The sequence below is a fragment of the Drosophila santomea genome, chromosome 2R (genome assembly GCF_016746245.2).
Source record: "Drosophila santomea strain STO CAGO 1482 chromosome 2R, Prin_Dsan_1.1, whole genome shotgun sequence".
Classification (NCBI taxonomy): Eukaryota; Metazoa; Arthropoda; class Insecta; order Diptera; family Drosophilidae; genus Drosophila; species Drosophila santomea.
Genome location: NC_053017.2, coordinates 8,553,661 through 8,566,825, shown reverse-complemented (window position 1 = coordinate 8,566,825; position 13,165 = coordinate 8,553,661). Strand labels below are relative to the sequence as shown.

The 13,165-nt window shown below is 38.7% G+C and overlaps 1 protein-coding gene across 2 annotated transcripts in view; it reads left to right on the top strand.

The window, feature by feature from the left end:
• The first annotated feature begins 460 nt into the window (after positions 1 to 460).
• The window catches only part of LOC120444428 (neurogenic protein mastermind), a 69,361-nt gene continuing 56,656 nt past the window's right edge, over positions 461 to 13,165 (top strand). Inside the window, exons 1-2 of one of the 2 annotated variants that reach the window (XM_039624067.2) lie at positions 461 to 764; positions 1,216 to 1,323. The gene's annotated coding sequence lies outside the window, so the exon portion shown is untranslated. The remainder of the gene's footprint in view (positions 765 to 1,215; positions 1,324 to 13,165) is intronic. The other variant, XM_039624068.2, reaches the window with a different exon arrangement.

Genomic DNA, 13,165 nt, shown 5'->3' with positions numbered 1-13,165 from the left:
AAATATTGCGATATTTTGGCGTAGAGTTATACGAGTCTTAAAGTCGTTGCGCGTAGCCGGGAGAATTATACTCTAATCTGGACCTTTAGTTGAAAAGTATATGAGAGGTGCATTTGTATAAACTTTATATCTATTTTAAATTGCATAAGAATGTTAAGTACAAATAAATGCCCATACAAATATTAAACTACGTCTTCAACTTATTTATTATTAAAACTTATTTAGCTATTATATTGATGCTAAATAAATTAATACATTTGTAAAAGGCATTTCCTGAACCAAATGAGTTTCTTCATTTTAAAATCAGGTTTTTAAATAAAATGTAATTTTTATGACATAGTAAACAGTGCTGCCGGACATTCAACCGAAAAACATCGTAGGCAACAGAAGGATAAGACGTGGCCTTATCGATAGCGTCATCGATGTTTCTGCCGCCTGCGTTCCACCACTAGCGCCTCTCAAAACAACAAAAAAACAGCGGCAGTCGGACGCGGTTTTTAACGTCGAGCGCGGTTTCTTTGTTTTAGCTCTCGTAAATTGTCGACAATTCTCGTAAAAAATACACTGTACCAAATAACTAAAAAGTGCATGCTAATTGAACAAACAAATGGCATATATAAAAGTGAAAAGAAATTCAACAACCGATTTTGTTGGCGGTGTTCTTTTATTTTTCTTTAGATACCGTGTTTAGTTCTTTCGGTTTTATGCTGACATATAACATAACATAACAGTGAATATTTCCAACAGTGTATTGTGAGATCAAAGTAAGCAAATAATTTATATTATGTTTAACATAACATGCAACCCTCAACAGCGTCCTTTGCAAAGGTGTGCGCTTATATATGTATATGTATGTGTGTGTGTGTGTTCATGTGAGTGATTGTGGATTTTGTGTTGCAAAAGAAATTTGCCGCTTTTATATTGTTAATTTTCAATTTGAGACGAGCAGAGGATTTTTAAATTGCAGCACTAGCATTTACCGTTAGGGCAAACACATTCAACATGTTGCAGTCACTAAAAACTAAAACAAAAGCAAAACGGATCACTCTCTCTTGCTCTCTTTCGCTCTCTCTCTCTTTGAGTCTTAAGTGTTTTTGCCGTGTTTTGTTTTGATTTTTGCACACACACAAAGGCAAGCAAAGAGAGTTTGTGCTCTTTTGATTGTTGTTGCATTGGCCAGCTAATAAAATTGTGTCGTTCTTGTTGTTGTTGCAGTTGGATTAAAATTCAAAGCATTTATCAGTGCTAAATTGAAATAACAACAAAAGTAAGGGTAAATCATAGGAAATCAAAATCAAGTTGGATTATCAGCACAGCTTCTGGGTAAGTAAGTTAACGCTCTTATCGCCTAATTAGTTTATAGCGTTTTATTTTCTTGTGGGTGGCTTTTCGCATTTCAAAACCAGTTCTATTTCGGGTTTTAAAATGCCTTTTTTTCTTGTGATGTTGATAAGACCTTGAAGCGCTTTTCGTGTAGAACTTCGTATGATTGATGTTTTTATGCTTGAGGCAACTTGAGTCAAAGCTCGGCTTTTAAAAATGGAACAAGACCAGTTTTGTGGGGCTGGGGAATTGCCAAATAATTTCCTAAGCCTAAACTGCAGTTTTGTTGTGGTTGTTGCTATTGCTTTGCTTGCATCGCCTAGAAAATGATGGATGCACATATCTTGCTGTCCCCCTCGCACATTCAGAAGTGGTTCGTTGAGTTTTTACGGCCATTTATTTGCCTTTGTCTTTGGACTGATGACTTTGTTTTTGTTTTTGCCCTGTCTTTGATTCTTTCTCTCTTTCTCTCTCTCTGCTTCTTCTTCATCGTTGATCCTTTGATTTTGTTTGATCCTTGTAGGTAGAAGCGATTGTGTGTGGGAGAGAACTACCGTTGTTTCGTTCTTTCAATCTGTAAGATACTAGAATCTTCTGTTTTAAACCCAATTTGAGAAATATTTAATTTATTCATTTTTTGGGGCAAGGAGTAATAAAATATTTAATTTAATATCATTAAAGAGTTAAGAGTTTTTTAACACTAATTTGATTAATCTGTATAATCCTTCTACTTATCTTACGAAACATTCTATTCTATATTATTAGCATTTGTTCCACGGTCAAATAAAACAGGATGTTGTTAGTAATGAATCTTTTGGCTAAATAACCTTACATATATTTTACCGCCTTCAGATTATGTATGTTCTTTGAATATTTCTTTACCAATATCAGACGCATTCCAACAGAATAACGATGAAGGGAATGCATTTAAGCACAATACCTGGCATACTCGACATTTTAAATGCTTTTCATCACTTGATAAACAGTGTTATTTGTCTTTCCTTTTTTTTTACATACGTGTATCTCCCTCTGTTCACCGCCGTTTGTTGTGCCCCCGTCTTCGCATATGTACGTCTTCGAGTGGTCTAACATGTAATGTATGCCTCGTCTTTAGTTTCTTGTTCGGTTCGTCTTTGAGACACCGGAAGTTGTTGCTAGGCTGAAAAAGTTGTGTGTGTTTTTCAGCAGTGTCTCCAGCTGTATCTTTATCTCCCTCTGGAGACGTATGTATATCCATCTCTATCGACAGTGGGCAAGTGGCGCGTGTGAATGACCCAATTAAGCTGGAGATAACCCGGCCTAAGCTTCGACTTCGTAGGTGGCTTAAAACAACTTGGTTGGCCAAGAAGAAGCGGCCCCAGAACCTGCCAGACGAACATACTTACTATGGCACAACAAAAAAGAGTTCACATCGAATATATCGAATGCGAAGTTTGAACTGTAAACAGGTTTACTTGGCCTCACCTCGCTTCGTCTGCTGCAGTTGGTAGCTACAGGTACTCCTCTGTATAGCGAACTGCGGACCATTGAAGTTTCTGTAACAAATATGTTTAATTTTTGGAACTATAGTCCTAGTTCACTAAATCACAATCTTTTAATCAAGGCAATGAAAGTAATAAAATGAAAAATTATTATTTCGCTAAAATGTAAAAGTTATATTCAAAAGATTATTCGACTTTAAATCCTAAAAAATCCATTCAGGGTTTGAAGTGATGTGTATATACATACATACATATGTACATATATGCTGAACTATTCTGGATTTGACTAAATAATATTAAAATAAGCCTTGAAATAATTAAAAAACACATAAATAATGCAGTGAAACTTCAATATAACTTCGAAATAACTTATTTAGTTAAGAGCTGTTGTAGAATTTAAGTATGTTTAGACTGAAATTTCAAGCGGTTCCTTTAGTACTATCTTAATTTTAAAAAAGATGGTCCTGTTTTTTTAATGTTTTCAGCTAACAACTCTTCACTGTACTCGGTTTTGTGTGGTGCTTTATTTTGTCAGGCTAAACTCCTTTTCAGCATTTTTGTATTAAATATTTCGCACCATGTTCTGCATTTATTCGGATACGAGAGATCTCCCGAGGCTCCAGTCTTCAACTCCATCTCCTTCTGTGCGTCTGCCGTCTCTGTCCGACGCTCTGTTGCCATCCTTTTCTGTGGCATATTTTGTCGTTGAGTCAGTTGGGGTCAATGCTGCTGCTCAACTTAACTCTTTGCTCACTCAACTCACTTTGCTCGATGGCCAAAACAGGTTTCCGCTTTGGCTGAGCTTTTGTTGTACGCTTTTTTTCGGGTTTTTCTCCTGTGCAGCAGCGCGGCCTCACCCACAGTTTGCTGTTTTATATTTCGTTTTGTGTGCTTGGGTTTGGGTCCAATACCCAATATATCTGGATTCCCAACCCTCGAGTGAAACATCCCTGCTGCCGCAAAACAGCCCTCAAAAGCGGGCAATCGCAACCTGAGACACTGGGAATGCGAGTGCAGATGGAACTTGGGAATCGCATGTTGGCGGGGGGTTCGAAGATGGGACTCATTCGTATGGAGCTGCAGCTGGAGCTAGAGCTGGAGCTGGAGCTGTTGCTGGAGAGTCCGGGCTATCCCGAAGGTGGATGCCCCATTCCAGGTGTTCGGTCGCTGCATTGTAGCAGGCGCTCAGCTGCATTCACCGCACGATTGTGCAGTGGTCGCATGTTGCAAGTTGTTGCACCAGCAACACTCCAGCGAATCTTTCGCGAAAGCACGAGACGCAGACACAGACGACTGCGACGGCGAGGGGGAGGGCGACTGGCATTTCTGCACCGGTTTTCCAGCTATTTTCCCCCATTCGCATTGGCCGCCTATGCTTTCTTCCTTATCGCCTGTTTCGCTGCTGCCACAACTTGCTGCTGTTGCCGCTGTACATGTTGCCGCTGTTGCCGCCACTGCATCTCTTGCTGCTGCTGCTGTAAATGTTGCCGCGGATGTTGCTGCTTCGGCAACATTAGCGGTGGCAGCTGCACTTGCTGCTCCGACCCAAGATGCGGATATCAATTTACTTAAACATTTCTGGCTCCTGGTACTGAAAGTTTTATTTGCGGTTGATAGCCGGAAAATACATTTCTTTAAATTACTATTTATTTCTCATAAACTCAACATTTATTTGATTATTGTTTAAGTTTGTAACGAAGTTAAATGACACATTTAATATAATTACTAATACTTACCTTGAAACGACACACATGTCGATATAAATTTACCGAAAAATATAAATAATTAGTAAAAAATAAGACAATGTTAAATATAGATCCAAAATTATCTGTAGAATTATCCTTAGAAATAAAAGTATCTACAAGCATTGCAAAAATTGTCACCATTAATCAATTGAAGCAAAACTAAAATATAGAAGGACAACTTTACGAAAGAAAACCTATTAACAAAGCCTATTCAACTCAAGTTTTAGCTGTAAGGTCACACATTCTTCTGTATAAAATAATCTTGAGATGTTTTGGAACATGAGGCATCGCACCCATTTGGAAACCAATCGCAAACAGTGCGATCAGGCATACTCCAGCGGATTGTGGACCGAGTGTGTTTGCTTTTGCCTTAATCAGCAGAAAATCATATGCGAAATGTACGATACAGATGTGCCCATGTACACATCTAGCCATAGCGCTCTTTATGTAGATCCCCTTAGCGCTAGAGTCTAGACTCTAGAGTCTAGACCACATAAACGCGTATCGATGGCGACGAAATGTGTACATCGCACATGAACGAACGGGGCGAGTGTGTACAGTTTAAGAGAGCGAGGCAATACGAAATATAAACAAATAATTAACTGACATATCCGTATGCTTATCGCGCAACAAACCGCAGCAGCAGCAACAACAGCAGAGGCAACAGCAACGGCAGAAGCACAGATACAGATACATCAGATACAGATACGGATACGGATTCAGATACAGGCACACTTTCGGGGCGAGAGCGACTCTGAAATTTGTTTCTGACAAAATGCCATAATGAACGTGCTGAGTGGCGTCGCGGAACCAGATACTCATGCCCAGATACTCGTACGTCCACGTCCGAAAAACCCGAGAGATACTCTCGTACTCGTACTCGTATTTGTACTTGCTCGTCGCCGTTTTCCGTTGTACTTGCGTCGCGGCAGCGGCAACAACACGAACAGAATGTATCTACAACATCAAACGTGCGTTGCCTTTTGTCGTAGTATAAATTCATTTAAGATTCTTAGCTTTTTTCGGGTTAATATCAATCAGTTTTTCAGTCCGGGTGCCGAGTGAAAAATCGAAAATCTGCCGGCACGCTTACGCATCTGCCAGATACTCTGCTCTGTTCAGCTCTGCTTAAGATACTTTCCGGTCCGTTAGTTAGGCAATCTTCCGCATCAGGCAGACAAAAAAGTACAAAAAATTCGTATAAAAACGGGGTGGCTGTGGGTGGTGGTTTTTATTTGTGCTCGGCTAATCGACAAGTCGCCCATCTCATTACATTCATTTGTTTGCCTTTTTAGTTGGCCCTCACATGTTAATTGGTTAAACTGCTGTTTTGCCCGGCCCTGTTTGTTGTTGTCGCCTTAGTTGGCCAAGTCGAATGCATTTTTAATTAGCTCCCAGCCAAAGCAGAAACCGTCGAAATCAAACCAAAGCAGTTGGCTGTTAACCTGTTAACTTGGTTCGCAGCTTTTTCTACTCCTGATGCTTTTGTTGGTTCAATATGACGCGTGGGAATTTGTTTTTTCACTTTCAGTTTTAATACACTACTAACATTTAATAAATTATTACAATTTCATAACTCAACATCTAATTAAAGTATTTTTAAAATGCCTAATTTATTATATTTTTTATTACAAACTCTCAGTGTCTAGTTATATTCGATAAACAAGGATTTTGGTTAATGCGATTTTACTGTGAGAGCAATGAAAAGTCGCATATAACAGTTGCCTTTCTTTGTTTTACAAAAAATCAGAGGCAGTGATTATCGGATTTTTATATAAAATTTATTTAAATTTTTGTGTCTAAACATATTCTCTGTCTCGCATCGCCTCGACATCGAATTTCCTGCACATATGGACCGCATAAACACGTATGTAGATACATATATGTGCACACCGATTGTCTGTATAGTATATAAATAAACATTTTTATAGATTTCGAATTGGCTTTGGCAAATAAACTGGTTTAAAACATCTGGCAACAATTGTAGATCCATAAAATGCCGAGATACTTTCGATTGTGACGCTGGGCTGGGAGCGGTGGAAACAGCGAGTGAAACCACGAAGAATAGAGTGAATTTCGAGATTCCTTATAAATGCACTCATTAAGTTCACTTGGCATTGCCATAATTACTATACCCGCCTAAATCCGCGGTGCCCTCTTCACTCGACGAGGTTTGTGTTAGTTAGGTCGCCCTGTGGCTGAATTAGACTTTCACTTTTTCCGTGCTTTTGTTTCAAAGAAACAATTTTGTGTTGCCTTCTTATTGTTTGTTGTTTGCGCTGCGCCGCTACTCTGATATCGAAATTACGTAAAGATGAATGGCCGCCCATTGTATGGCCCACGGAATTTTGGACGCGGGTGGGAGAGGTCGTTGATCGGGCAGATATAGCGGGGATAACAGGGGTATCTGGGGTATCTGGGTATCTGGGTATCTGGGTATCTGGCGGGGATCTGTCGCAAGCCACAAACTGGTAGTCATCTTGTTGAATATGCAATGCAAGCGTTTCAGGTAATGAGATCCGTCTCCGATTCATCTGGGGCCAGTTGGAATCAAGACCCCCCGTTTTTGGGGTCGTACGATCCGTTGCGGGAGAACGGAACCGATAAGGGAATATATTCTATATGCGCATGTATAAACAATCCAGTACTGAAATCTATTTATGTAGTGGCACACTTATACAGCGATTGTCTATAAGTACCAATTTATGGGTACATACATACGATTTGGGGAGACTTTGTAAAATGGCTCGGCACTCGTAAATATTCACTGTTTCTTAAGTTCACCAAAATGTACCTCATCGTATGAGGCTTTTATAAATTTTTATAAATTTTTTTATAAACTTTTTATAAATTAATGGAGAAAGCAATGAATATATAACACTTACCAGTTGCATATGCAATTTTAATTGAAATCAATATTCATAATGGTAGAATAAGCACCAAGCCACTTGAAACACGTTACTTCAGTAAGCAAATAACCGTATCTATTAAATATCCCTTACATGACGGAAAATCGACCTTAGTCATGCAAAGCATTATTTGTCTAAGCAGGAAAATCACTTTCCATACATATATTCATGTGCACATGTACATACATATGTACATATGTATATGTACAAGGAGCAACTGGGATTCTTGGAGAACAAAAGCAAAGTTCAGAATTGCCTGCCGAATGTCACATTCGATTAATGTTTGATGATTGCCTTCCGATAGCGTTTCAATTGATGTCAGTTGTCAACATAATTAATTGCGTGTACACCTTTGCAAACACACGCACATATGGCTCGAAATTGAGGTGAGAAAGAGACTCGATTGACAGTGGCAAACTGCAAAGGAAATATGAACACTGAGAGAAAAGCTAGAGCAATATTTGTAACCATTTCTCAAGCCACATTCGTAATCGGAATGTATTCCAATCCCTTAAACCTTGTAAGTTCATGACAAAGTCTTTTTACTGCATTTTCTTAATAAGAAAAGTATCAATTGTGTTGATCAACACATTGATTTCTCTCTGTGCATTGATCTCTACTACCCCTTACGGTTTCTCGGGCTAACTAAACTCGGTTTCGAATCAATCAAGGCTAAAACCTGGCCACACACACGTCAACGTTCGCAGAGCCATCGTTTCAGATTTCATAGGAAAATGCTTTTGGGTGGGAAACGCAACGGCAACAATAATATCATGTAGATGGAAGAAGGGGATAAGAAAAGACCGTAACGAAAATGGAAGTCAATTTATTAACTAAAAAAAGAAGTTTTGGAAAACTGGACAACCGAAAGAGACCGCCTTTGTGCTTGTGTGTGTTTATGGAAAGGGTGTGCGTGTGTCGGCAATTTTTGTTTTCTTTGCAGTTGGGTTGTCAACGTTAATTAATCAATCATTGTACAAAATCTCGACTTGAACATTAATCATTTAAAATCACAAACTTTAAATTGGGATGCGGGGAAAACAGAATGTTTGGGGAAACACTCATCTTTTGCAAAAATCAAATTGCCTGGAAAAAGGGTGAAAAAGGTGGAGAATATGTTGAATATAAAATTTGCTAGACAGAAAGAGCCCTATCTCTGTTTGGCTTGTTTTTGTTTGGTATTCTTTACTTGATTTTATACCCAGCACACCGACATTACGAAGGGTATATTGTTTTTGCGTAAGAGAGAAAGAACTCATGATTGATCATTAAAATCAATCGTATTATAAGTCGGGAACAAAATGTAACCAGTAATAATCTATGTAAAGAAAACATGCTCTCAAAATCCTGACAAGTCCTTAAAACTTTAGTGGTAGTAAAAAGTGCTCCTCTAATTCTAAATGACTTTGTTAAAAATTCTAAATGCACTTTTTTATAATCTTGCCATTAAGACTTTTGTGAGAGGAAATTCTAAAGAGCTCGTTTGCCAACTTTAAGTTACTAGCGGGTATCGCGTTGGTCTAACCTGAAGTGGTTAAAGCGCTCATTCTTGTTTTTTATTATTATTATTCTTTTTTGCCACTCAACACGTTTTCTGGTTCCTTCTTTAGGTGTATGGGTGTGTGCTTGAGCATGCGGCCGCACTTGTGCCACGTACAACAAGAACAACAACCATACCAGCGAGGAAAGTTCATTTGAATGCTTTTCTTTTATGCCCCGCGAGATACACAAAATAATCACACAACCATTTTTTTTTTGGTACCACTTGACTATATTCTTTAAAATTGTATTCCACCAGTTTCCCCAAAAATAAAATACGAAAATATACGAAAGGATTAATGGGGAAAATAACTCCTTGATCTCCCAACAAGATTTCCACTTGGTTTTAATTGGGCCTTTTTAATGAAAACCTGCAGCCACTTGATTCATTACATATTTATGTCCGAATTCCTTATACCCTTGTGGATTTGCATTTCCAAGCAAATGAATTCAGCTAAAAGATTGGCAAAGGAAATTTCCATTTCCAAGATTGTCAATTTATGGGGCAGTTGGGAGGGGCGAACAGGTCTTGAGCAACAATGATCGAAATGTCAATACACTTTTCTCAGTTATTATGGAAAGTTTTCTTATCGCTACTTGTGCGTACTTTGAAGGCATATAAAAATTACACTAACATTTGTGTGAAGCACGTGGAATTTACTATTCACTACTTTATTGAGTGGTTGGAATGATGTTTAGACATTGGTGGAGATAAATAATTTATTGTTTTAACCCTAATTATCTACATATGTACATATACATACATATGTTTGCTTAGTTTAAAAATTTAGTGCATGATTTTAAGCTAATATTAAAGTAATGGCCTGAAAATGACTGAAAGTACTGATATTATTTTTTTTAGATTTTGTTTTAAGTCAGTTAGTTCCTGAAATATAAAAAATAATATTTTTAATTAAGTAACATTTAGTTGTTTTTTTAAATCCAATATGTTTTTTAACTCCCATAAATAAATATGGATAAAAGGTTTGAATAGAACTGAATAACAATATTTCTGTGCAGGATAAATATATATTTATCTAGATTCTGCACTCACAAAGATACATTAGCATCACTCATGGAGTTTTTGGATGGTCAGGGGCTTACGTCGGTTTTGTAGGGCGCACAGGGGGGGTGGAAGGGGTGTCTGAAGCTGCGCTATTGTTGCTGTTGCTGCTGTTGCTGCTCGCTTTTGTCGACGACTGCCGTCCGAGCGGCCTGCATGTGTCACACTGTACAGCGTACATCGCTCTCTTTGTTGCATGGGTATTGGTAGTGCAACGACCTGTGACAAAAAGCCAACAACAACTTAGGCAGCAGCAGCGCAGGAACATCAGCAGCAGCAACAACACCAGCAGCAACAACACCAGCAACAGCCGACAGGAACTACAGCAACAGCAATAACAACGTGTGACGCAGGGATGTTGTTACGTGCTGAGAGAACAAAAGAGAGAGCGCGTTTTGGGGTACAGCTGTTAACGAAACTCCCACGCTGCCGCCTCTGTTGCTGCGCCGCTACCGCGCTGCCGGCGTCGCTGTTTTGTTGGACATTTTGTGCGGCTTCCCTTCGATTTTTGGTTGCTGTCATCGGTTTTTTTAAAAAATGGGGTCGAACTTATTTAGCTAAAAACTAATACTTTTTCACTTAAGGATCACTACCTTCTAACCTTAACAACGACGAGTTATTATAATTCGCTACACATACCAAACTTTGGGGACTAGGTATTGCCCTTATTACTTACATATTTCACTGCAATACTAAATATCTACTTAAGACATATATTGTATACATCAGAAGCTAGGATATTTGTTAGATATTTAAATCGTTTATGGCATATGTGTACTTCTATAAACATTGGCTTAGACTGTTCTTCTTCGACCAGTTTTACTGTATTTCTGTTCATCTTCCTCGTTCCTTTGCTGCGTTTAATTTGTTTGCGCTTACGAGCCTGGAGCGTTTTTGGTTGCATCTACTAAGTAACCGAGGAAAATAGAGAAAAGAAATATACTAGACAAATGGGAGAAATGTTTTCCCTGAAATTGCTTTTGTTGTGTACACAAGACCCAGGGAAAACAGGTTGCCAAGAAGAAAAAAGAGATGGGAAATGGTGAGCGGGAGGGCGATATGAAGCTGCATGCTGATGGACTGAACTTCATTAATTAGCCTCATGAAATGCGCCTTAATTACTGGGTCAAACATTGTATCTGTGTGTTTGCATCTTGTATCTCAGCGGTTGTGTATGTATGCGAGTGTATGTGTGTGTGCATTTCCGGGCACTCGAACATCTCGTTTAGTTCCAATTTGTTCAAATATAAACGCCACTCGCAGCATGAATTAATTAACGTTAATCAACTTTCGCGCCCATAAAACAAAATAAATAGAAAACTAGAAAATGTTTTGTGGGCACAAGACTGTCTAAATGGCATTTCGTACTTAGAAAACCATCTTAAACATGTATTAGTAAGCGTGGAATTGGCCGTTTATTAATTAATTAATATGTTGGATGTTCTCTAATTCGTAAAAACAAAACAAGGAAGTTAATATCTAAAAAGGAAATGCGATGGTATAATGCTAATTATAAGCATTTTTATGTTAAAGCTTCTACTAAATGTGGAAATCTTTTACAGTCGTTAGTTTTAATGCTGTTTATGAAAACTAGTAAATATAACTTTTCGAGTTATTCCACGAGTTAAACGTAATAATTTTATTAGTTTTCAGCTCATCGCTTAGCGACAATTTCATGGCTTTCAGCCATCGTCACGTGTAGCTCATAAATATTTAAGCGCAATATAAAAGGGGATTTGGGGAGTGCTGAAGGGGGTTGGGGGTGGGGGGCAGATGGGTAAAGCAGAGACCGGACCCCGTTTAATTTTTTATTTGTTTTCCTTTTTATATAGTTTTCCGCGCGCTGTTTGTTAATTTAGCAAAAAGCATTGCGAAACGACAGACAATTTAAGACTTCATTAGCGGGACAGGCGAGTGAGGGGTTAATTCTGGGGCACAAAATGAGGGGACAAGTGGTAGGGATGGAACCGGAAGAGCAATTGTGGGTTCGACTTGGAGGATACGAGCGACAGGCTCTCCTCGTCATGCCTCGTTCCGCACTGAGTCCTTTCGCGGATTACTCGCACCTGCCCAGGTACATTTACATTTAAGTACCAACACACAAATGTATGTGTGTTTGCCAAAGTCCTCAAGAGCGCTTCAAATAATGGCATATCCTTGCTAAAAACCGGTATTCTACTGTGGACTCACGATACTTTGTAGGCAACTGATCAAAGTAAAAGCATTTCGTTTTATTGCACCGAATTATCAAGCACTTTACGAAATAATGCAAAGGCTTCAAGGGCTGGAACACTATAATCGAATTTATAATATGTATATGTATTTACTTAAACCCCACGAACGTATTGAATCATTTTGAATCGTTCAAAAAGTGGTACGCTCTTCGGCAATCGTGTGGCATGAAAACAGAAATAGAAAATTAATTAAAGTTGGCAGGCAGTCAGGCATTTATTCATTGTCCTATTCGTTTTATGGGTTTTCCGTCCTTTCCTCCCGTGGAAAGTCACCCCTGCGAGAAGATTCGAGCGGCGTTCTGCAGAAGAGCCTCAGCGAGTGGTTGGCCGTTAAATTGTTGTACAACATGGGTTAAATGGGTGCAGGCAGCTGTGCAGAGACGGGTTCCAACGAGTCGAGTATATGATACATAGCTGGGCAAACAAAAATTCAAAGCATCAACCATCGAGAACTATAAGCAATATATGCTTAAAGCAATGTAAGAAATAAATTCGCAGTGTACACGTTTCCATTTGATAACAACATAATTATAGGAACATAATGACCCCTCGATAACCCCTTATCTTATTGTATTTTCAAGTCATCACATGACTTCCGCAAATATTGGGAATTTGTCTTGTTTAAAGAGGCCGTAATCATTATGAAGTCTTTAGTTATTGAAGATTGTATATTCTACTTTGGGATTCTGTTCCTGCGTCGTTTAAGGATCAAAAAGTATCTGTCGAGTTGAAAACCACAAGATTCCTTTGAATCCTTTGAAGTATCTTATGTTTTCAGTGGCGGATAATGAAGTAAGTGCCCGTCATGTTCGAGAAATCGCTCAGTTGTAGTTGGGGCTCTTTGGGATTGGGAGCTCAGAAGGAGTAGCCA